General features: G+C 48.6%; 1 long non-coding RNA gene across 1 annotated transcript in view; it reads left to right on the forward strand.

Moving 5' to 3' along the window:
• The window catches only part of LOC132654299 (uncharacterized), a 47,938-nt gene extending 25,980 nt beyond the window's left edge, over positions 1 to 21,958 (forward strand). The window contains exon 3 of the long non-coding RNA XR_009591971.1: positions 21,855 to 21,958. This is a non-coding gene — a long non-coding RNA (uncharacterized LOC132654299). The remainder of the gene's footprint in view (positions 1 to 21,854) is intronic.
• Positions 21,959 to 23,561: the final 1,603 nt, after the last annotated feature.

A 23,561-nucleotide genomic window follows, 5' to 3' on the forward strand; every position in this document is an offset into this window, starting at 1 on the left:
TTCCTCCTCTCAGATGACTTTAACCTGTGTCAGGTTGACATAAAACCGACCGGCATACTAGATATTTCGGGGAGACAGGAAGAGGGAGACTGATGGGTCCAGGTGAGTAAGTAACCAAGAAGCCTGCATGAGGAGGTGTCACATGAGCTGGGCTTCCAGGGACAGATTGTCTGTCTTCATGGCAGTGTGCTGGCACTGCACTAGACTCAGTGGGACCATTAAGGGAAAAGCTGACGAAGACCAGGAACAAAAGCAGAAAAGCATCCAGTGTTCTCAGACAACCACGGATTTATTGATGACCTCATCAGCACCAGCCCCTTTGAGGTACATAGACATAGAGGGGCATGGGAAGATTGGACTTTAAAGCACACTGGAAAGACTTGGGTTTGTCTGAAAAGAAGCTTCCATGGGATGTGTGTTGAAGGTAGGGTAAAGAATTTAAGAGTGTGCCCAGCAGATCCCTGATTTGAATGCAATGAGCCTGAGGAATGAGCCCATTTTCTTCATAGGTTTCCCAGCAGCCCTAGGTTTTGCCAGAGCTCTTTAGCAGCATCAAGGCTTCCTGGGGTGAGGGTGGGGAGGGCTTTTTTTTCTGATTTGTATTCCAGGTTTAAGAGAAACACAAGGTTTTGCAGGAGTGAGACGGAATCATCTACTTTCATTGGTTACTTTATCCATTTTTATAAACATCTCGTTGACCCATGAATTTCCACACTTGATTTATCTCATTAATTCTACCAATCATCAGACGCAGCTTTAATGGCTCGACCCCAGAAAGATAGCGTGCAGCCATCAAGCATTCAGCCCTGTCCCAGATAACCTTCCTCTGGAGCCAGCCTTCTACAGAGCCATGTGGATGTCAGACATGTAGTGGCTGAGTCACGCTGACATAGCTGGCATGCCTGGATTGCGCTGGAATCTCGGGGTGCCAATTACAGGACAAGAAGAAGCCAGTGGCCGAGAGCAACAAGGCCAGACTATACACTGTCCATGCAGAAAGAGGGTGGTGGTGGTAAGGGGGACAGGACCTGCAAGCTGGGGACTGCAAAGGCCTCCCAAGCAGAATGGCACCTGTCAGTAATGCTGGCCAATGCTCAGACACATGCCAGGACACAGGCCAGATCCTCACCCTCCTCCTGACCCCCCAACCAAAAGAACTACCCTCAGAGCGCTCATGAGTAAATACTCAGCTGTACATCAGGGCTTGGAGACTAGGGTTGACAATAATCATCAGAATGCATTGACCCTTTTAGCTCGCCAGTGCTATGCCAAGCAGCTTGCATTAATCCTCTCCTTCTCCCTGCTCTACTGTGATAAAAAAAAAAATGCACCCAGGGGCTGGAAATGTGACTCAGTGAGCAGTGTGCTATGAACAAAGGCCTGGGTTGTATCTCTATCACTGACTAAACCAGGCATGGTACATAGCAGCATACACCTAGAATCCCAGTGGTTGGGGAGGTAGGACAGGACAGGCAGGAGAATCATTCACAGCTACATAGCAGGTTCTAGGGAAGTCTGAGTTACTTGAGACCCCATCTCACATCACATGCACACATACACACACACACACACACACACACACACACAAGTATACAAATGTACATATATATTTGAGTGTATGTGTGTTCATATGAATATATATGAATCCTATAGTTAGTAGCTGACAGAATGAGATGAACTATATAGTCTTACCAAATTCAAAAGCCTGGCTCTTACCCACTCTACTGCACAGCCAGGGTGCCAGTGCCTATGATCTGGGCCATTCACACCAAAGCTACCCTAGAAGGTGAGCGTGGTATGTTGAGCATGCAGAGCAAATTCTCCTGGGGGTGTGGGAAGGCATGTTGAGATGTGCCAGTCAGCCTCCTCCTTTGCTTCAGTGACTGGTTGCAAGACCTCCAATGGGCATGTGAAGGGTGACCCAGCTGTGGCACCCGTGCTGGAGGAAGCTGCAGACTCGAAAGGGACAGCCTGCTGTATTTTGGAGGTGCACTTCCAGATATCAAATGAATGAAGGGTACTGTTGCATTTTCAACCCTCTTGTCCTTTTGCCCTCCCTCCCCACCCCTACTTCCTCATCTCCTTGACTCCATGGGTTGATCTAATTCACGTTGCCCTTATTATAGAGCGGTGAAGGGGCCCTGAGTATTCAGGGGCCAAGGAGCAAGCTGGAGTGGGTATCATGCTAAGCACCAGAGTCTGGGAATGTGCCTCTTGATTTATGCCTCGAAAAAGGATGCTGCGGCTCCTTGGATATCCCATAGTTCCTCACAAGGGTGTCTGGGGGAAGTAGTTGCTCAATAAAAAGATGGCTCACTGATGGTTCAAGGCCATTTCTAGTCTGTGTTTCTGGTGATCAGCAGAATGGATGCCTTTGAGACAATAAAATCGTGTGACATCACTGCTGGTGAGACCAGATATGCCAGGAAAGAAGTGAGAGGCATGTAGGCTCCCCCTTTCCTCCTTCCCTTTCTCCCTCCTTTCCTCTTCCCTCCCCGCTCTGTACGTTATGCATGTGTGCTCACCCATGTGTGTGTGTGTGTATGTGTGTGTGTGTGTGTGTGTGTGTGTGTGTGTGTGTGTATGTGTGTGTGTGTGTATGTGTGTGTGTGTGTGTGTGTGTGTGTGTGTGTGTATGTGTGTGTGTGTGTATGTGTGTGCCTGTCTACCTGTGTAGCAAGAGGTCAAAGTCTGGCATTTTCCTTCATCTCTCCTCACCTTACTTTCTGAGTAAGGTCTTACTTTCTGAGACAGGATCTCTTAGTGACCTAGAGCTCACCTTTAGGAACTGTCTAAGTGACCAGAGAGGCTCAGGCATCTGCCTACCTCCCCCACCCTCCACCAAGTTCTCGGGTTACAGATGTGCGCCCCTTCCCCCCCACCCTGTGCCTAGTTATCCTGCTTTTGATAGATAGAGTCTCACTACGTTGTCCAGGTGAGTCTTGAACTCCCAGAGACTGGCCGCCTCTTCATGGATGCTGGCACTGTAGGTGAATGCCAACCTGCCCAGCTCCAAGTCTCGATTGCAGATGGGACTGAGGGATGCCGAGAGACAGACTGTTTTCGTGAAACCATGCTCTACTGCTGCAGCCTGTCAGCGATGGCTGTCCTCCATCCTGTAGTAGAATGCACCCACTCGTGCAAGTGCTGATGCTGGGATTGCCCTTGCTAGAAGGCCCCAAAGCCATCGCTGTTCAACCTGATCTCTCCCGTGTCCACACCTCCAGTCCCAACGTGAGAGCTAGTGCTTTGGAGACCTCAGCTCTGCAGTACCCACAGGGAGGCTGTCTGTCTCACTCTGTGCTAAACAGACCCCCCACTTCAAGAGAAATCTCCTGCTCTGGCTAAGAGACACATAAGGGATTGGTTATGTCCCCATAAATTCACATGCGGTTCATGAAGACAGAGTTTGGGAGAAAATGCTTTCACTGCACTTGGTCTTTTATTATTTAAAAAAATAACAAAAACAAAACAACAACAACAACAACAAAACAAACAACAAAGCTGAGGCTCTGTATAAATGTCTGACACAGCTCCCACAGATGTCTTGTTTAGTGTGGAGCCGATTCTACAACAAGAACAAGCTTCTGGTACACTGAAGTGATTTCCTCACTCGGAAGTGATAATCTGTCCAGAAAGTCTGTCAAGACATACTTGGCCCCTGGAAACCCCATAGTCATGTCACGTGACTGTCAAAAGGCATTTGAGTCTCACCTTCTTGAGATAAGGATGGAGACACCCTGGCCTAGAGAACTAAAGTGCTTTGTTTGCAGCCTGCAGTCCACGCTTTCCACTCCCTTGGGATTTGTAGGTAATTGGTTTTGTGGGATTTTTTTAAATTAACAATTTACATTTTAATTGCTGAGTAGTATTCCATTGTGTAAAAGTACCACAATTTCTGTACCCCATTCCTTCGTTGATGGACATCTGGATTGTTTCTAGGTTCTAGCTATTATGAATAAAGCTGCTACAAACATGGTTGAGCAAATGTCCTTGTTGTGTACTTGGGCATCTTTTGCCTAGGAGTGGTATGGCTGGATCTTGAGGAAGCACTATTCCTAATTGTCTGAGAAAGTGCCAGATTAATTTCCAAAGTGGTTGTACAAGTTTACATTCCCACCAGCAATAGAGGAGGGTTCCCCTTTCTCCACAACCTCTCCAGCATGTGTTGTCACTTGAATTTTTGATCTTAGCCATTCTGATGGGTGTAAGGTGAAATCTCAGGATCGTTTTGATTTGCATCTCTCTGATGGCTAAGGACATTGAGCATCTCTTTAAGTGTTTCTCTGCCATTCTATATTCTTCTACAGAGAATTCTCTGTTTAGCTCTGTACCCCATTTTTTTAAATTGGATTGCTTGATTTATTGCCTTTTAACTTCTTTAGTTCTTTATATATTCTGGATATCAGCCCTCTGTCAGATAGAGGAGTGGTGTAGATCCTTTCCTAGTCTGTAGGCTGTCATTTTGTTCTAACAACAGTGTCCTTTGCTTTACAGAAGCTTTTCAGTTTCATGAGGTTCCATTTATTGATTGTTGCTCTTAGAGCCTGTGCTGTTGGTGTTCTGTTCAGGAAGTTGTCTCCTGTGCCAAGGAGTTCAAAGAAATCATGAAATTTGCAGACAAATGGTGGGATCTAGAAAAGATCATACTGAGTGAGGTATCCCAGGAGCAGAAAGACACACACGGTATATACTCACTTATAAGTGGGAATTAGACCTATAAGATAAGATAAACATACTACAATCTGTACACCTAAAGAAGATAAACAAGAAAGAGGACCCAGGGTAAGATGATCAATCCTCACTTAGAAAGACAAATGGGATGGACATGGGAAGTAGGAGAAAACAAGTAACAGGACAGGAGCCTACTACAGAGGGTCTCTTAAGGACTCTACCTAGCAGTGTAGCAAAGCAGATGCTGAGACTCATAACCAAATCTTCAGCAGATGCAGGGAATCATATGAAAGAAGGAAGAGTTACTATGACCTGGAGAGGACAGGAGCTCCACCAGGACCAAATATGTCAGGGCACAGGGGTCTTCTATGCGACTGTTTCTCCAACCAAGGCCCATGTATGGATATAACCTAGAACCCCTGCTTGGATGTAGCCCATGGTAGCTCAGTATCCAAATGGGTACCCTAGTAAAGGGAACAAGGACTATTTCCGACATGAACTCAATGGCTGGCTCTTTGACCTCTCTCCACCCCCACCCCGAGGGAGGAGCAGCCTTGCTAGGCCACAGAGGAAGACATTGCAAAAAGTCCTGAAGATACCTGATAAGCTAGGGTCAGATGGAAGGGGAGGAGGACCTCCCCTATCAGTGGACTTGGAAAGGGGCAGGGAGGAGATGAGGAAGGGAGGGTGGGATTGGGAGGGAATGAGGGAGGGATTTATAGCTGGGATACAAAGCAAATAACATGTGGTTAACATAAAAAATAAAAATTATAAAAACATTTACATTTTTTATTTTTAAGAGAGAGAGAGTCTGAGTGCAGGTATCCAGAGCGGCCAGAGTCACATGTAACTGTGACCCAGATTATGGATACTAAACACCAAACTCAGGTCCTCTGCAAGAACAGTCATGTTTTTAGCACCTGAGCTAAAAGGCTTCTTTTTGTTTGTTTGTATTCACCATTAGAGCTTATGGATATGCTTATGGCAGTGTGTGGCTGTCATGAGGACAGCTTTGGAAGGTTGGTTCTCTTCTTCCACCTTTGCACAGTGTCTGGGGACCTAACTCAGGTCATCAGGCTTGCACAGCAAGTGTTTTATTTTATTTTATTTATTTTATTTTATTTTTCACCTGCGGAATTATTTCTTTGGCCCATAACCTTTTGTCTTTAAGACACTGTCTCCCTGTGTAGCCTTGACTGGCATGGAACTTGCTATATGGACTGGGCTGGCCTGAAATTCACAAAAGATCTGAATGCCTCATCACCATTGCTGGGATGAAAGGCTGCACTACCATGGCTGGCCTTCTGTTCATTTTTAGAAAATTATTTTACAGGACTGGCAAATGGTTCAGCGCATAAAGACACTACCCTGATATCTTGAGTTTGATCTCTAAGACATACATAGTGGAAGTTATCCTCTGACTTTTGCATGTATGCCATGGCATATTCATGTGAGCATACACACACACTCATGCACACAAAAGTAAAAAAAGATTTATTGATTGATTGATTGATTGATTTAGTGTGTGTGTGTTTAGGCGCACAAGCAGAGGCCAGAAGAGAGCATGGCATCCCTTGGAGCTACAGTTACTGGCATTTTTGAGGTACCCACCTTGCTATGTGGTTGCTGGGATTCAATTTCAGTTCTAAGGGTAGCTCAGTAGGCACTCTAACCACCGAGCCAATTCCCCAACCTCATGTTTTTGTTTCTTTTCTGTTCCGTTTGTTTGTTGTTGTTGTTGTTGCTGCTGCTGCTGCAGATAGGTCTTACTTTGTAGCCCAGGCTAGCCTCAGACTTATAGCTGTCCTCCTCCCTCGGCTTCCCAGGTACTGGGATCACAGGAGTGAGGCCCCCTCACTGGGCCTCTATGGTCACCTCTTTCCAACCCTGTTTCCTATCCAGCCCAGATGCCTTGAAAAGTGATCCAAGCATTGTAGCTTGTCTCTAACTACTCCACATGGGCCTGCTGCATATACTGGGCGGACAGCCATGATGAGAAAGTCAGTAAAAATTCTTCAATATCATTGACTTGCCCTGCTGTAGCCTCCCTCCTGCTCTCCTGTCTCCCCTCTCCCCCCTTTTCTCCCTCTCTCCTTCTTCTCTCCCTCTCTGTCTCTCTGCACACAGCTTATCAAGTAGGAGGGTGTTCGTATTTATTTAAAAGTGCCACGCATATACAGATCTGATATGAAAGAGTTTTATTCGAGGGAAGGGAAGAAGAGAGTTAGGGCCTGAGTGAGACAGAGACAGACAGAGGAAAGAAGACGGTGGGGGTGGGGGGGTGGGAGGTACTGCCCCAACAAAGAAACAAAAGCAGAGAGAGCAAGAGAGGAGAGAGAGAGGGGGAGGTAAGAGGCTGGGGTCCTTTTATCCCGGGCCCTGGCAGCGGCGACAAATGATGACATCACAGGTGGCTAAGCAACCTAGGAGTGGGCTAGTGCATAGAGTTGTGAACTAACAGAGGGATTGCCGGTATTCAAAGTTTAAGTGCTGACATCAGAATGCCCGCTGAATGCCGGGAGCTGCAAATCAAGGATATGTATCCATGTTTTTGGATCACATTCAGAAATGCCTTTGCTGCTGGTGACTTTGAGACGGGGTTTCACACTCTACCTTGAGGCAATCTTCTTGCCTTGCATCTGGTTTCTGGGGTTGCAGGTAAGCTCCGACATGTCCAGTTTGTAAGTGACTTTGTGCTTCCAAGGATTCTTTGCCGAGAATGTGCATGTCTCATGGTGTGGGCAAGTGTCATTTGCCTCCAACAGAGGACACTGAAGTAGTGTTACAAGAGCTAGTCATGGCCCAGCTAAGACCATCCAAGTCTCCTGACTTGGCTCCTCTGTGGTAACAAAATTTCACTAGGGACCTCATCTTTTAAAATTGTAGTTTTTAATTTCCAGGGCAGGTTAAGGTCCAAACCTTTTCTAAATGCTTCACAAATCAGTTCGTGTGGCCTTCACATCAGTGCTCTGAAGAGCCTGCCTCTATTCTCGTCAAGCTGGTGGGAATTCTTTGGCACAGAGAGGTTGTAACACAGCACCTGTATTAATAGTGACATGCTCCTTGCCAGGAAGGTTGTAATTTCTGTGATAGAGAAGCACCACTCATACAGCATTGTGATGTCTGAGGTTGGAAATGCACATCAATCTACTTCATCTTCCACAGGTTGTCTTTAAGTGTGAAATAAAACGCCATGGAAAACCTTTTCTATCTTGGGCCCTTCGTAAACGTAGATGTGTTTTCCTGTAACTGCCTGTACACTCCCACAGGGCTAACCCAGAGCTGAGAGGAGATCCCAGACTCTGACCTGTCTGTCCTCACCTCACAGGACCACTGCCAGCACCACCTCACACAGGGGCCCCATGTTGGTCTGGTACTGCTGGCTCTGTCCTGTGTTTTCACAGCAATCAAAGCCCTCTTTAGAAAAGGCTTCCTGAAAGCAGGAGAAGACAGGGAACAGGACAGGAGTCTACCACAGGGGGCCTCTGAAAGACTCTGCTGATTGAGGTATCGAAGCATATGCTGAGACTCATAGCCAAACTTTGGGTAGAATGCAGGGAATCTTGTGAAAGAAGGGGGAGATAGAAAAACCTGGAGGGGATAGGAGCTCCAAAAGGAGACCAACAAAGCCAAAAAAAAAAAAAATCTGAGCCCTGGGTGCCTTGAAGAGACTGATACCCCACCCAAGGACCATGCATGGAGAGGACCTAAAACCCTGGCTCAGATGCAGCCCATAGACTCAGTCTCCAAGTGGGGTCCCTAGTAAGGGGAACAGGGGATTTCTCTGGCATGAACTCAGTGGCAGACTCTCTGATCACCTCCCCCTGGAGGGTGCAGCCTTGCCAGGCCACAGAGGAAGACAATGCAACCAGTCCTGATGAGCCCTGATAGGCTAGGGTCAAATAGAAGGGGAGGAGGTCCTCCCCTATCAGTGGACCAGGGGAGGGGCATGGGAAGAGAAGAGGGAGGGAAGGTGGGATTGGGAGGAGACAAGGAAGGGGGCCACAGCTGGGATACAAGTTGAATAAATTGTAATAAATGACAATAATAAAAAAAAGAAAAAATAAATAAGAATGGATATCTGAAAAAAAAAAGAAAAGAAAAGAAAAAAAAAAAAAAAGGCTTCCTGATACCCCTGTGCCCTGGGATGGACAAAGTTTTCCATTAGCCATCCTCACGCCCCACCTCCCACCTCCATCCTCTGACTCCCATCTCCACCCCCTACTTCCACTCCCACTCCCAACTCCCACACCCCCAACCTTCATGCCTACTTCAGTAGTTCTTCCAAGAGTCCCTCAAGGCATCACACCTACTTCAGACATTTTTAGGGGCTTGGCAGGGCCTGGGGTGCCGCTGCCAGGAACCCCACAGTCAGGAAGAGGCCAGCTCTCAGGCCCTGCCTGGGCTGTGCATTTTCAGGGCCTGGCAGAGGCCTCACTGTCCGCCAGCTGAGTCGTTTTCTCACACTCTCCAAACACCACAGCCCTTCGAGGCAGCTGGGGCCTGTGAGGCCTATCAGCCTCGCCTGTCACATCCCCAGGCATGTCCTTGCTGTATTTGCCCCCTTCCCCTGTTGAAAGGACTTTCCCCCCCAAGTCTTTCGGTCGCTGAACAGCCGGGCTCTGATACCCACTAGACCCTTTTCTGTGTTCCCCACAAGCTTGTGAACAAAGGGGTTTTAAGAACCCTGATAAATGAACAAGGTCTTGGGAAGATGAAATGTTAGGAAGATTTCAAACAATCGCCATCCTTGTGAATCTCGAAGGCTGTGCCCTTTCCAAGCGGGGCCCGCTGGGGACTCTCTGAGTCTAGCAGGCTCGGCTTCTTTTTTTCAGCCTCCCTATCGGCCTGACGTGGGAAAGTTGATCAAAGCCCCTGACTTGCTGACCAATCTGCTGTTTGTCCTGCTTGGAGGGTGCAGGGTGCCACTGATGCAGTGCTCTGGTGGCTTTCAGAGAGTGATGCTAGCATCCCTGATGGGGCCTCCCTCCCCTTAGTGCTCCCCGTCCTGGGAACTCTGTCCCCACCCTAGTCGTTCAAGTGGAGAAACAGCTGGAGACTCAGTGTGGGGCTCACTCAAAGTGACTGTGTGCAAGGGAACTGCAGCTCGCAGGCCACTGGAGGAGCCAGCACTCGGGTCTCCATTATCTGGGATTTCCCTGGGTTTTTGGGTAAAAAATGAAGTTCCTGACCACCTGGCAAGGGGGCTACACAGAGGTCTCCTGGGATCTTCTGCCTTCCAGTTCCAGACAGGGGCTCCCAAACCAATGGAGCTTGTCTTATATTTTCCTGTCTTTATTCTTGTACTAAAAAAAATTAACATTTCTGAGTATGTGTGCACACGCATGCTCCTGTGTGTGTGTGTGTGTGTGTGTGTGTGTGTGTGTATGTGCTTCTGTGCCAGGGAGATGAACTCAGATTGTCAAACTTGGAATCCATCACTGTTACCTGGTAAGCCACCTCACTGTCCCAACCCACTCCCGAAGTAGCTCTGGCTAACCTGCAATTTGGTATATAGACCAGGCTAGCCCTGAATTTGTGGCAATCCTTTGCCTCTGCCTCCTGAGAGCTGGGGTCCAAGGCATGGACCACCATGCCTGTCTTTTTTCTAAAGACAGTGTTTCATGCTCTGATGCCAGGCTGGCCCAGAATTTACAGAATCCTCCTGCATCAGCCTCCCTGGTGCTGGTTTACACATGGCTGCCACATCCAGCTCATGGGGAGGCTCCCTTTAAAAATGTTCTCATTACCATCCAGCCTTCCATGAACCCCTGAAGCAAGCACACTTTCCTGGATGTGTCAGTTTTGTGCCATCCAAATCCCAGACTGCTTGCTAAGGTTTGCCGGCAGCCCAGTCAGACCTGAGCCTCTTCATGGTCCTGCCTCACGTGGGAACAGAAAGGTCAAAGCTTAGCGTAAAGTGACAGATGGAAAGAAAAGGCTCCTCCAGCCCTCAGAGCTCCGTGAAATCCTTCCTTATGGGATTTGCCTTGTTGGGGCCTCGAGGAGAAGCCCGGAGGCTCACAGCAGAAAGCGATAACACATATACTGCAGTGAAAACATCTGACTCAAAGTCTCAATAATGGGGGTGGCAGCTAAGAGAGGGGGAGGAGGAGGGGCAGAGGAGAGGGAAGAAAGAAAATGACAGGTGTGTGTGTGTGTGTGTGTGTCCATTTCCTGCTCAGTGGCGCCATTCCACTCTTCTTCCACCCATTTACAAAGACGAGACCTTTGAAACATCCCAAAGGAGAAGTAACCAGAGTCCAGAGACATGAAGAGACGTTCCAGGTAGCAGCCCACCCTGGAGATTTTGAAGATGATCACGCAGACAGGTCGCATCTGAAGGCATTTAGGGACACAGCTGTGTGGAGGCAGAGACGTTTCCACAGCTTAGGCCCTGAGCTCTCAGGGTGGGTGGCCGTAGGCTGTGTGTAAGGATTTTCTCATCGTAAGACGAGTAATGTCACTAAGTCTCTGCAAGGACATGAAGAGGCATATCAACCACACTTTCTCCCTCCTGAATGTCCTCAGCTTCTTTAAAATGTTTTTTATTGTACTACTATTATCAGTTATCATTATTGTACATGTGTGTGCGAGCTTGCGGCAGTATGCAGCAGTCCCGGATGACTGCAGGATCTCTCCTTCCATCTTTGTGTGGGTTCTGGAGACAGATTTCTGTCACTGGGCTTTTAGGGTAAACGCTTATATCCACTGAGCCATATTGCCAGCTCTCCTTCATCTCGTTTATTTTTACCTTATTTAAAAAAAGAAAAAAAAAACAAAAATTCAAGGCAGAGCCTCAAACAGCAAAGGCTAGCCCGGAGCTCAATATATAGTTAGAAATGGCTTTGAACTCCTGGTCCTCACTTCCCTAGTAGTGGGGTTATGGATGTGTTGGCACGCTTGGCTGTCTGTCCTTCACCTCAGTCTTGAAGCTTCTTGTTGCCTTTATGGAAAACCATAGACAAAACATCTTTCTTTGTGGGGGTTCCCTGTTGATAATGAAAGCGCTTGTCCAGGATGGAGAGTGTAGGACAGCCTAGAGGCACTGCCGCTGGCAGTGGGGCTTCTGTCTGTAGGAGACAGCCCAGTGGGGAAGCAAGTTTTGTGCCCTGATACCCGAGTCACCCAATGGTGACCTTCCTTCCTCAGCCATCCTATGCGCCCTACTCTGGTGCTTTTGGATTCTGAAGCTGTGGAAAGTGCTTAGACATATGTATGTATGTTTGTATGTATGTATGTATGTTTTGTTGTCTGGTTTTGTTTTTCATTTTGATTAGGGCTCACTGTGTAGCTCAGCTTAGTTTAGAACTCACTATAGCTCCAGTCGGCCTTGACCTCACAGTAATTCTGCCTCAGAAATCAAGAGTCATGATGACAGGGATGAGCTACAATGCTCAGCTTTTTTTTTTTTTAATTGTCATTACAGCTTTTTTGTTATCTCCTTATTTCCTTAAGTTTTGTGGTGTTTAGGATGGACCCTGTGGCTTTGTACATGGTAGGCAATTTCTCTACCACTGAGCTACGTCTTCAGCCTCCTAAGGATGGTTTTTGCAGCAGCTTCTGGACATATATTTGCTGGGGTTTCCAAGTAGGGTACAAATTATGTGGCAGTGGCAACAGGGTGGCCGGGGAAAGCTTCTGAGGTGTCCACCGTAGCTAAGTAACCACAAGACACCACATCCCTTCTTGACTCCTCCTGGGGTTTTTCTTGGTGGGAAAGGAGGGTCCTTGTGCCCGAGGGTCCTTGAGCCCATGCTAGGCAAGCGCACTACCATTGCGCTATGCCACAGCACTCCCCCCCCCAAAAAAAAAAAAAAAGCCTGCTTCATAGAGACCCAAGTGAGATAAAGTTTGGAAAGTTGTTTGCAAGAATAAAGGGACACGTAGCTGTGACTGCTGCCAGGCTTTGCCTCTGCGGTTGTCAGGACGGTGCCCTGCCAGAAGGCGTGGGAGGAGAGGGGCTTCTGAAGCCAGCAGCAGTTGGAACTCTGAGTGGAACATGGCCGGCTGAGCCTGCAGCCCACACAAACCACCCACCACCCTCTTGGCGGGCCTTACACCAAGCCCCAGGAAGGGCAGAGTTTCTGTGGAAACTAGAGCCAGCCATGCCTGCTGGACCAGGCTGACTAGGGGTGGGGGCAGCCCCGTGCCACCTGGTATGGACCACATGGGCATGGAGGGGGAGCGACAGCTGGAGGGTAAGGAGCTGGAGGTGGCCGGAGCCTTTTCCCAGCCAGCCTGCTCTGGGCCTAGGGGCAGCTGCCTGCTCCCGGCTTAGACAGTTTGTAGGGGGGCTGGATGAGGTTTGGACAGCTTGTGGGTGGGACGCCAGCAAAGTCTGGGGCCATCAGGCAGGGCAGAAGGTGCACACCCTTCGCACCCACACCAGAAGGGAGTGGCTTGGGCCTGGCAGGGCCTGGCTGCCTCTTCTGTGGAGGAGGCCTTTTACCCTGTTAGCACTCTGTGACTGGCTCACCCCAGTTCTTCTGTTGTACAAAGTTAAGTTCCTTTTCATTCCCACAGCCCCTTTCCCTCCAGTCCCTTTGGACATACATATGGGTCCTCCTCCAGAGACTTTTCCAGCTTCTTCCTATGAGTACCTTCTGTGTCCTGTCCCTTCGGACTTCCCTTTTGCCTGACCACCTGGAGCAAAAAGGTGGGGTCCGGGAATGAGGCCTCAGAGAGGTGTTTGGGGGTGAGTGTAGCCACTTTAGCACTTGAGGCTCTTGGGTTAGCCCTCAGGAAGGCTTTATCCTCTTAGGCACTACCCTCCTCTGGCCTTGCCTCTAACATCAACTCAGGACCTGTGTCACCATCTGTAGCACACTCTCTTAAGTCCAGGTCAAGCCAGACAGTGTGGCTTTAAAACTAAGTTTCTGCACACAGCTTTTGCACTAGTGACCCTGGCTTCTTGCCCCTAAGGAGTGCATGGCACTTGTTTCTTTTGCTGTGGCTTTGAGACAAGGTCTTGCCATGGAGCCTATATTGTCCTCAACTTCACCATCTTCCTGCCTCGGTGTGTACTATCATGCATAACTCAAAGATTTGTTTCGACCCCTCTCCCATTTGGAAGAGTGTTTAGTCTGATGTCATCATCGTCCTCCTCCTCTTCCTCTTCCTCCTCTTTCTCCTTCTTCTTAAATGCTACCTCTTTCTGTTGACAGCATCTCTCTTTGTACAGCCCCAGATGGCCTCAAATGCACGGCTTTCCTCTTGCCTGGGCCTCCCAAGTGCTAAGATTACAAGCGGGAACCACCAAACCTTGCTCACTGTCTGCTTCCTGGTGCTGTAATTGAATGCCACAGGCTGGGTACCTTATAGAGGATGGAGGTTTTGAAGAGGACATCTATAAACATGGCCCAAATGTCTAATGAGGATGCCATGGTGTATCCAGGTGGCACATGGCCAGAGAGCCAGCTAGCTACTTCAAGCCAAAGGGACTATCCTCAGGATACCGATCCTGATCACACCCTCTCTGCAAGGCCTCACCACCTTGGGGGCTAAGTCTCCAACACATGAATTTGAGAGGATCGCAGTCAAGCCATACCAGAGCCTCAGCTTCCGAATCCTGAAAAGGAAGGTTTCCTCCCAGTGGAAAACTCAGTATTAACCAGAGTATAGACCATGAGCTTCTGTCATGCATTTCACTATGCGTGTTCCTTTTCCTTTAACTCTCATCCAAAAGCCTTATAGAATTACTGCTAGGTAAAGGCTACACTCTCCATCCCTACTCCCATCCTTCACTTAGCTGAAACTCTTTGCCCCCAGGCTCAGGAGCTGTGCGCTCTCCTTCACTCAACATTCCTGCCATTTCCAACAGAGGCCTGGCCCTTCTGCAATTGTTCTCTTGGGCTGTTGCCCCAGGATGCTCCTTCTCTTGGTGGCAAGCAAGGAACTTACTTGTGCAGCAGGTCAGGAACCATGATGAGACGCCAAGCTTTGCTCCCCCTAGAACGCAAGGCCTTCCTGGCTCTTGCAGCCCCACCCTCTATTGCTCCTCACTTTTCCATGTCAGCTGCTCATCCGGGTCAAGGACACCACACACAGGTCACGACCATCCTCTGTTTCTTCCCCCAGTCCCCACTGCAGAGCAATCCTCCCCCCATGCGATTCCCACACGCATGTTTAGGAGTCAGCTCACCATCCACACTCATGCGTGCTTCTCTCGAAGACTTCTCTGACCATCCTGAAACAGTGCGTGGCCATCATCTCCTCCTGTCACAGTGAACCCTCTCTCCTCTGCCACATGCTGTCCTCTCTGCGGTTGCATCCTCTGCCACCTCTGTGGACCTGTGAGCATCTCGAGGGTAGGGACCAAGTTATTTGTCATTCTTTCCATTTACTTGAACTGGATACTAATCTATGTGCCAAATATATATATTTTTTCAGAGGGGGGAGGGCTTCGAGTAGACAAATAATAATTATAATAATTATTCAAATAATTAAAAAATAATTATTTAAGCTAACAATTGTTATTAGCTTAAATAATAACTAGTTATCATTTTCCACACCCTATGGGACAGTGTGTGCTCCTGGCTTTACACAGAAGGAAGAGATGATGGGTTACAAGCTGGTTTCTAGGATCCAGGGGATTTTTGCCCAGAAGTTGAGATTTGCTGTGTTGTGTTTTGACTTTACAAGTGAGATATTTGGGGGAATCATTCTGATTAAGACCCTTCTCTTGGCAAGTCACCTCTTGGCCCCTCTTCTCCAGGGGAGGTGGGTCACACAGCTCAAGAGCCAGGACTTGAACCCCAGGTTTGAGACATCGTCCCGTCCAGTCTCCCCGGGGGATTCATCAGAGATTAGTTACTATAACTCATGAATGACTCAGTAATGAGGAGTTTACGAGTAGGAATGTAAAGGCCCCCATTTTTCTTCAAGCTTTTAAGTCACTGAGGGAAACAAGTCATTAAACTGATGATACGTTCACGGCTGACACACTCAGCCAGTGCACCGCAGAAACACCTGGGAGGAGCCCCTTAAATGTATTTTCGGAGCTGCTGAGGGGGGCTGGAAGGTGTCTTCCAGCATTGGTTAGAACCGCATAGGTGCACATGTGTGTGCATGCATGTGCACACATGTATGTAAGACAGAGATCTTGCCGTATAACCCAGGTTGCCCTTCTGCCCATGACTCTCCGGCCTCCTGTCCTTCCTCGTCCTGTTCACAAGCTGGGTTGGAGGTGTGTGCCACCACACCTGGATGGAATCTGTCTCCCAACTTTTCTGGAATGGGTCTTGTAGGTGTCTTCTTCCCTCCATCACCTCAATATGTATCGAAGTCAGCTGCAGGATAACTTAAAAGCCAAACCACACGCCTTCCTGAATTTGCATTTTTGGGGGCCAGTTCTTCCTTGTGCTATTGGGGAAGGTCAGGGAGGGTGGGTGAGCAGGTACCAAGAGAAAAGGGATTGCATTGTCTCAAGGAAGACACAGGGTCACCTCGGGTTACCCTATCCTTTGGACCCATAGTCTGCAGTAAGCCTTGTACAGGAATGGGAGCGGGAATGGGAGGGGGCAGCCACTTCCCAGAAGCGTATGCACCACCCCTTTTGGAGAATGAGAAGGAGTGTCTTCAAACCCAGGGTTCATGGCTGCATGGGGCAAAGGTTGCCAGTGCTCAGAGTCAGGGGATAAGGGACTGCCTGGGAAACCCGGGAAGCTGCCAAGTGCCTTCCATCCAAGGATCCCAGTGGTATTCTGAGGAAATGGTGGGGGGTGGGGGTACCATGGAGCACAGTGGGAGAAGACTGTTGATGGGAATGAGTTCTGTTAAAGTTTTAGAGCTTTCTCTAGGGTCATTAGGGTGCAGGGGTGGGGAGGGAGGAGTAAGCACTTATTTCTAGAAACTGTTCCAAGGAAGAAGAGATAGACAGGTGTGGGTCACTGACCCTGAACTGAGCCCCTGAGTGTGACGAGTCCTCATGGTCCCGATGCTGCAAGGAGAGTTCCCCATGGGAGTAGAGAAAGAGTTTTGCACACTCAGTATTCATCTCTGTCAGAGAGGCCTCACCAAGTATGGTGGCTTTCTGGGTTTTATCCTTACCTGAAAATAAAGACCCCTCAACATAGGAAGGTTTAGCACAGGAGTGGAAACAAGAAGTGTATCCTAGAGAATCAAGTACTGTATGAGAACAGACCATGGCTGTTTGGGGTGAGGTGTGTGCTCAGAGTGAGGGTTCCAGTGATGCTGGAAAGTTGACTGTAGAGATCCCGCCCAGGTACAGAGGACCTGCTCAGGCACAGGCATCCCCCTGCAGGGCCTCAGGAAACCCCAGGTTGTTCTTTGCCAGGAATCGGAATGTTGAACCGAAGCTAACAGTAAGGGGTAGTTAAGGTCTGGATTCTCCCAGGAGCTCTGATTGCACAGCCTGGCCTGGCAAGATGAGACTTCTCGTGCGTTTTCTTCATCATGATGGCTGACCTCCAGATCCACAGGCTCCCAGGAGTCAAGGAAAACCCCATACACAGACCCGCAGGGCAGGCAGAATACTGGGCTTCGAGAACACAAAAGGGGCTCTGATCTGAGAAAAGTACCCATGTCTCGGAGCAGATGTTGGGAGCCCGTCACTCTACCGCTGAGCCTCATTCCAGGCTCTTCTCAGCCCTCCTCCCCCAGTCATGTTACATCACACCCACCTCCTGCCTTCATTTTCTCCTGGCATCCTCCATTAGGTATGTGAGCTGGATTCAGACAAGCCAGATGGGCTCCCCATCAGCTGAGCAAACCTGCCTTCCTTAGCATCTCTTCCAAACTGCTTTCTGTGCCCCCGCTGGGACACCTCAGGCCCCTGTACCTGCTCAGGAATGAAGTGTTATGGACTGGAATGTGGAAGTGCAACCTCCTTTCACCTCATGTCCCCATCTCAGTGCCTCATTCCTGTGCCATGTGCTATAAGCAAACCATCAGGCCTTTGTAAAGGGCTTGATCCTCAAAGCCATGGTCTCCAAATATGACATGGAGGGCTATCAGCATGTATGGAGGCAGGAGGGAAAGAACAAACTTCCATTGATTATTTATTGAAAAAAAAAATTTTTTTTTTGAGACGATTCACTATGACCCAGGCTGCCCTTAAACTCATAGCAGTCCTTCTGCCTCAGCCTCTCAAATTCTGGAATTACAAGGAGGAGCCACCATGTCTGGTTATTTATGGCCATAAGGCAAAGGCTTTAGTTATTAGTGTATTGACACTGGTTCATTAAGAGCAACAATCTGCCACTGTAACATGAGGAATTAACGGAAATTTTGGTACAGGATATATGGGAATCCCCCAGACTGTCCTTAAGACCTTATAAACAGAAACTTATTGCAAAACAAAAGTGTCACAAAATATCAACATTTTTTTCTCTTTTCTTCCTTTTCTTTTCTTTGTTTCTTTCTTTGTTTCTTTCTTTCTTTCTTTCTTTCTTTCTTTCTTTCTTTCTTTCTTTCTTTCTCTTGAGACAGTTTCTCTGTGTCACAACCCTGGCTGTCCTGGTTTTGTAGACCAGGCTGGCCTCTAATTTACAGAGATCTGCCTGCCTCTGCCTCCCTGAGTGCTGGGATTGAAGGCATGCACCACCATGCCTGGCTCATTCTTTATTTTTAATTAAGTCTTTTGCATGTGTATGGGTGGAAGCCCAAGATGGATGCTGGGAATCTTCCATTATGGTCTTCAACTTATTTATTGAGGTTAGGTCTCTCAGTCAAACACAGAATTTACCAGAACCAACTTCTTCTGGGGGAGCCTGTCACCATCTTCTAAGCACTGGGGTTACAGGTGGGCTGCCACGCCCAAACAACAGTTAGGTGGGTTCTGTGGATCTGAAAGTGCTTTAAGCACCAAGCCACCGCCACAGCCCTGAGCTGTCCTTTGCATGGTCAGTGTTTACACATACGCTCTGCTCATGATGGCCTCACAAAGGTGTGGTAGAGTTGAAGCATAGGCTCAATGGTGAGAGGGGGATGAGAGACAGACAGAAGTGTCTGGGGCCAGACGGCCAGGCTGCTGTGAAGTCTTTGTTCCCTCAGTCACCCAGTGGCTCAAGCCCTTGCTCTCATGCTCTTCCTCTGCTTGTTGATTTGGCCTCCCCTGCAGAGTCCAAGGTGGCTTGTCTGTCACCTTGCACACACTCCAGAGTCAGCCTGGAGGAAGAGAGTTGGAAAGGGCAGGGTCGAGCATTCAGGTATTATTTCTGCTCAAACCCCAGTAGCCTGTGGTGGAGGGGCGTGGAACAATCAAGTGTTCACTGTGTGTGGCCTTTGGGGGTGATTGTGATGGGACATCGGACCGTGTGGCAGCTAGCACACTTTCCCGGATTGATGATTTTATTTTATGTTACAATTAATATATTACAATAACATAATAGCTAGCTGTTCATATATTGAGGTGGTGCTCAGTCTGTTTGATTTTGGTTTGCTCTTTTGAGCCAGAGCCTTACCACATAGCCCAAACTGGCCTGGAACTCCCTACGTAGACCAGGCTGGCCTTGAACCTTTTATCTCAGAGTACTGGAACTGCAGATGTGAGACATCACGCTCAGCTTAGCCATTTTTTTTTTTTTTTAACTGATAGGGGTGTGCAATCTGAGCATTGAAGCCACCAGTTTAAGACCACAGCCTAAGTTCCTTGGATCCTGCTGGATGGTCCCTCTAAGGACCAGCCCTGTCTGCAGCCCCTACGTGGGTGCTGGCCGAGCAGCGCACTACCCAGCCCCATCTGCTCTGGGCATGGTGGGGAAAGCTCCACTCCTCCCTGGGTGTGGGAAAGCCTCTGCTTTCTTGGCAGGTTCTTCGCTTTAGTCAAGGAGACTGGGAGTGTGGAAGAGAGGAGGAAAGGACAAGGCCAGCAGCTGAGCAGACAGAGAAAGAAACAGTGACAGATAGAGGAGGAGAAAAGAGAGATAAGATGGGGTGGCCAGACATTGGGCCTGGAGCCCAGGACAGAGGCCAGGAGGAGGGACAGTGGCATAATGAGGCTGGTCGGGGGACAGGGGTTGTCTGTGAGGTCACCCATACTTGGGAGATGGTAACGCACAGCTCAGCCTTGGAGGGCCAGGCACAGACAACGTCTGGGACTTACCCAGCCATCCTCCTCAAGGTTATTTCCTTCCAAATCCTCGGAGAAGGGAAGAGGGGATGGGTGGGGTGGAAGAGAGGTTGCCTCGGTCCCCTTCCTGCTGTGCCTACCTCTGTGGTCCGTCTCACAGAGTCTGCGGGCTCTGTGCTTGGTTTACGGAGCAGGCACATACTGGGTCTATGAATTGATCTTTCTGATCCGTATGTTTTTAACACTCTCCCCACCCCCGATCGACCCCCCTCCCCCAGTGCTCACACAGCAGTTCAAGTCAAGCCGATGGGAGGCGAAGTACAGGCATTAGTTTCTACCTGGGAGGCGGTAAACGGCTTCATGGGAGAGGTGTCCATCTCTAAATACAGGAAGAGATGACAGGAGGAGGAGGAAGGGGCCCCTCATCACAACCAGGGAACCTTGTGGTCAAAGGTGAGGGTGCTGAGGGCAAAGTGCACAACAGAGCAGCAAGGAGCAAGGAAGGAACCACGGGAGTAAAGGAAACTTGGGCTGCACCCAGCATTGGAAACAAGATCGCAATAAAATGACTTTCTCCAAGTGATAGAGGGAGATGTTTTGTGCCCCATCTGCAAAAGATAGGGGCAGGACCAGCTGTCTGGAGCTAGGTCTGAGAATGGGCCACCTACCAGACCTGGGCTCTCAGGTCAGAGTTATGACCATGGAGGGGCCCCAGGGGCCTGGAGAATGAATGCTGTCAGGTCACAAGTGACCCCTGCAGCACTCTATTGTTACGGTACTCATTGTCATTACCACAGCTTCACTCTGCTTGCCAGGTCCTCCTTGTTGACGCGCTTCATTCTCTTCTCTGCCTGACACAGTCAGTTCTGATTCTCTCCCTGTCTGGAGCCCTTTCCCCTTGCTCCTTTCCTTTTCTTCTCTCTCCTCCTGTGCCGCTACGCTTCTCTGTTGCTTAATTCTTCACTTAGCACAATTCTGCTACTTTCTACACACTTGTGCTGGATGGTTGTTAGTCACCATTGATGGTTGTGCTGGTTAGATAGTGTCTTCTTGACAAAAATTAGAGTCACCTGGAAAGAGAAGGGGACCTCAGTGGGAGAACTGTCTCCATGAGCAAGTCCATGGGGGATTGTCTTCTTGTTTAATGACTAATGTGTGAGGATCCCTGTTACAGACCATCACAGCCCTGGGCAGTGTAAGAAAGGTAACTGAATGTGAGCAGGAGGGCAAGTCAGGAAGAAGTGTTCCTCTGTCGCCTCTGCTTCAGGTCCTGCCTGCCGGTTCCTGCCTCGGCTTCCCTTGATAGTAGACTGTAACCCTTAAGCCAAATGACCCCCAAGTTGCTTTTAGCCAGCGATTTATCCCAGCATTAAAGTAAATGATACAATGATGACTGAAGTAGAATACTTTTAGCAGCAGACAATGGCTTCTCCAAGAACATCACCTGGCGGCTTGATGGTAGCATTGGAGACCCGCTTTTCATCACACTTTCCTGCCATCTTGCTTGGGTTTCACTCTTGGGGGTCATAGTCTATGCTGCCTCCAAGATGACTGCGACAACTCAGGTCATGCCTTCTCAGGAAGCCATGGGTAGAAGTGGACGAAAGGAAGAGTCTCCTGTTGAGATTAAAGATGTCCTTTTTAGGACACCCCTTCTAGTTTCTCCTGCCGTGCCACTGTGTAGTGTTTAAACACTGGGGGAGATGGGATTGTCTGTGATTATCTTGGACTAATGAAGATCGGTGCACTAGTGCAGGGGTCTGAGGCTGGGCAGGATCCAGCTGCCTCCGTGGGGATTACCACAGTACGTGTAAGCAACAGCATGTGACACTGACGTTGTCTGGGTCTTTCTTGGACTCTGTGTTGGTTACTTCTCTCGTGACTGGGATAAAACACCTGGTAAAACCAGCTTGAGAAAGGAAGGGTTTGAAGAAATAATGTCATGGGAGTTGGGGAGGCATAGAGGTATGAGCAAGAGCGTCTGGTCCCATCAACCTCATAGTCAGGAAGCAGAAACAATGCTGGTTATCAACTGACTTTTTCTTTCTTTCTTTCTTTCTTTCTTTCTTTCTTTCTTTCTTTCTTTCTTCCTTCCTTCCTTCCTTCCTTCCTTCCTTCCTTCCTTTCCTTTCTTTCTTTTTTTCAGTCCAAGGTTTCAGCACATGGAATGGCACTGCCTGTATTCAGGGTGGGTCTTGCCTCTTCAGTTAAACCTCCCTGGAAACCCCACCACAGACATATTCAGAAGCGTCTCCCAGTTGACTCTAAATCCTGTCAAGTGGAAAGAAACATTAACCAAAAGAGCCAGGCTTCAGTGGCACACATGTTTAATCCCAGCACTCAGGAGGACACGGGTAAGCAGATCTTTGTGAGTTTGAAGCTAGCCTGGTCTACAGAGTGAGTCCAGGATAGCTAGAACTGTTACACAGAGAAACACACAACAAACAAACAAACAAACCTAGATTAACCATCAGAGTGTCCAATCCAGTGTTTCTCCCAAGTCCAAATCCATAATTTCAATTTTCTTCTGGACATTTCCATTTGGAAAGCACCAAGGCCCCCAAATTTAATATGCTCCTAGCTGAGCACATTCCTGTGTCTTTTGAGGGAGGCAGTTCCCATCCTTATCATCAGGTGGAGCTAAAATGAATAAGAAAATTTTCCTCACCTGAAGCCACTGAGGTTTGATGGTTTGGAGAATACTTCCATTCTCTAGGGCAGTGGGTCTAAATCTGTGGAGGGGGCAGATGACCTTTTCACAGTGGTTGCCTAAGAACATCAGAAAACACAGATGTTTACATTATGATTCAAAATAGTAGCAAAATTACAGTTAATAAGCAGCAACAGAAATAATTTAATGGTTGGGTGTCAACGCAACATATTGAAGGGTCACAGTATTAGGAAGGTTGAGAACAACTTGCTCTAGAAGAGTGGAACTACGTGGATCGTAGTAAAGAAGCTTTCCTAGAGGCTGGAGAGATGGCTCGGCAGTTAAGCGCACCGTTTTGCTCTTCCAAAGGACCGGTTCAAATCTAGCACCCACAGGGCAGCTTACAACTGTCTGTAGTTCCAGTTCTAGGAAATCTGACACCCTCACATAGGCAGTCATAAGAAGTAAGCTAAAGCTGTTGGTGATGTGGGACTGCCTTCTGCCAGCCTGAGATTCTGTGCTTGTCCCACAGAGGATCGGGCTCTGCAACCCAGCCTGGGTTTCTTGCCTTCAGTCCATAACAGGCCTTCCTCAAAAATAAGCTCATTTTCCAGATATGACTAGAAACTGGTATTGAGCCCAACGCTGGAGAAAGATCTCTAACACTTCCTAGTGTGGGGACGAAGGCAACGGACTCACCCAACCCTCCCAGCCACTGCTCAGCACTCTCCATCATCCTTCAGGGAGACATCAAAGACTTTCCTCCCTGAAGGAGTCCCCTGAGTCATCACCAACTCCCATTGCTTTATCCCGTGGTCTGCCTGTAGCCAGGACCTCTGGCCTCCGCTGACCGTTCCCACCCCAGTTTTCATGCTCAGCTTCATCCTGTGGAGAATTAAAAGACCATAAGGACCTCAAAGATAGGGTTGGGAGTGAGCTGCTCCAGCAAGCTAGCTTCTGGGAGGAGGAACCTTGTCAGTCTTCTGTGCTGGGCTCCCAGTACCAGGCATGTGGTAGATATTTCTATCTTTTCTAAGTGAGTGAGTGAATGAGTGAAGGAAACTAAGCTCTTACAGGTAGAGACTGTATGACTGAATTTGTTTCTGGGTGCAACCTCGCCAAACTGTGAAGTGCTGAGGACAAGCGATGAGGACCAGTCAAGCTCTTCTGTTCATCACTCCCATTCTGTGCTTCTCCCCTTCT

Source organism: Meriones unguiculatus, chromosome 5, assembly GCF_030254825.1.
Source record: "Meriones unguiculatus strain TT.TT164.6M chromosome 5, Bangor_MerUng_6.1, whole genome shotgun sequence".
NCBI lineage: Eukaryota > Metazoa > Chordata > Mammalia > Rodentia > Muridae > Meriones > Meriones unguiculatus.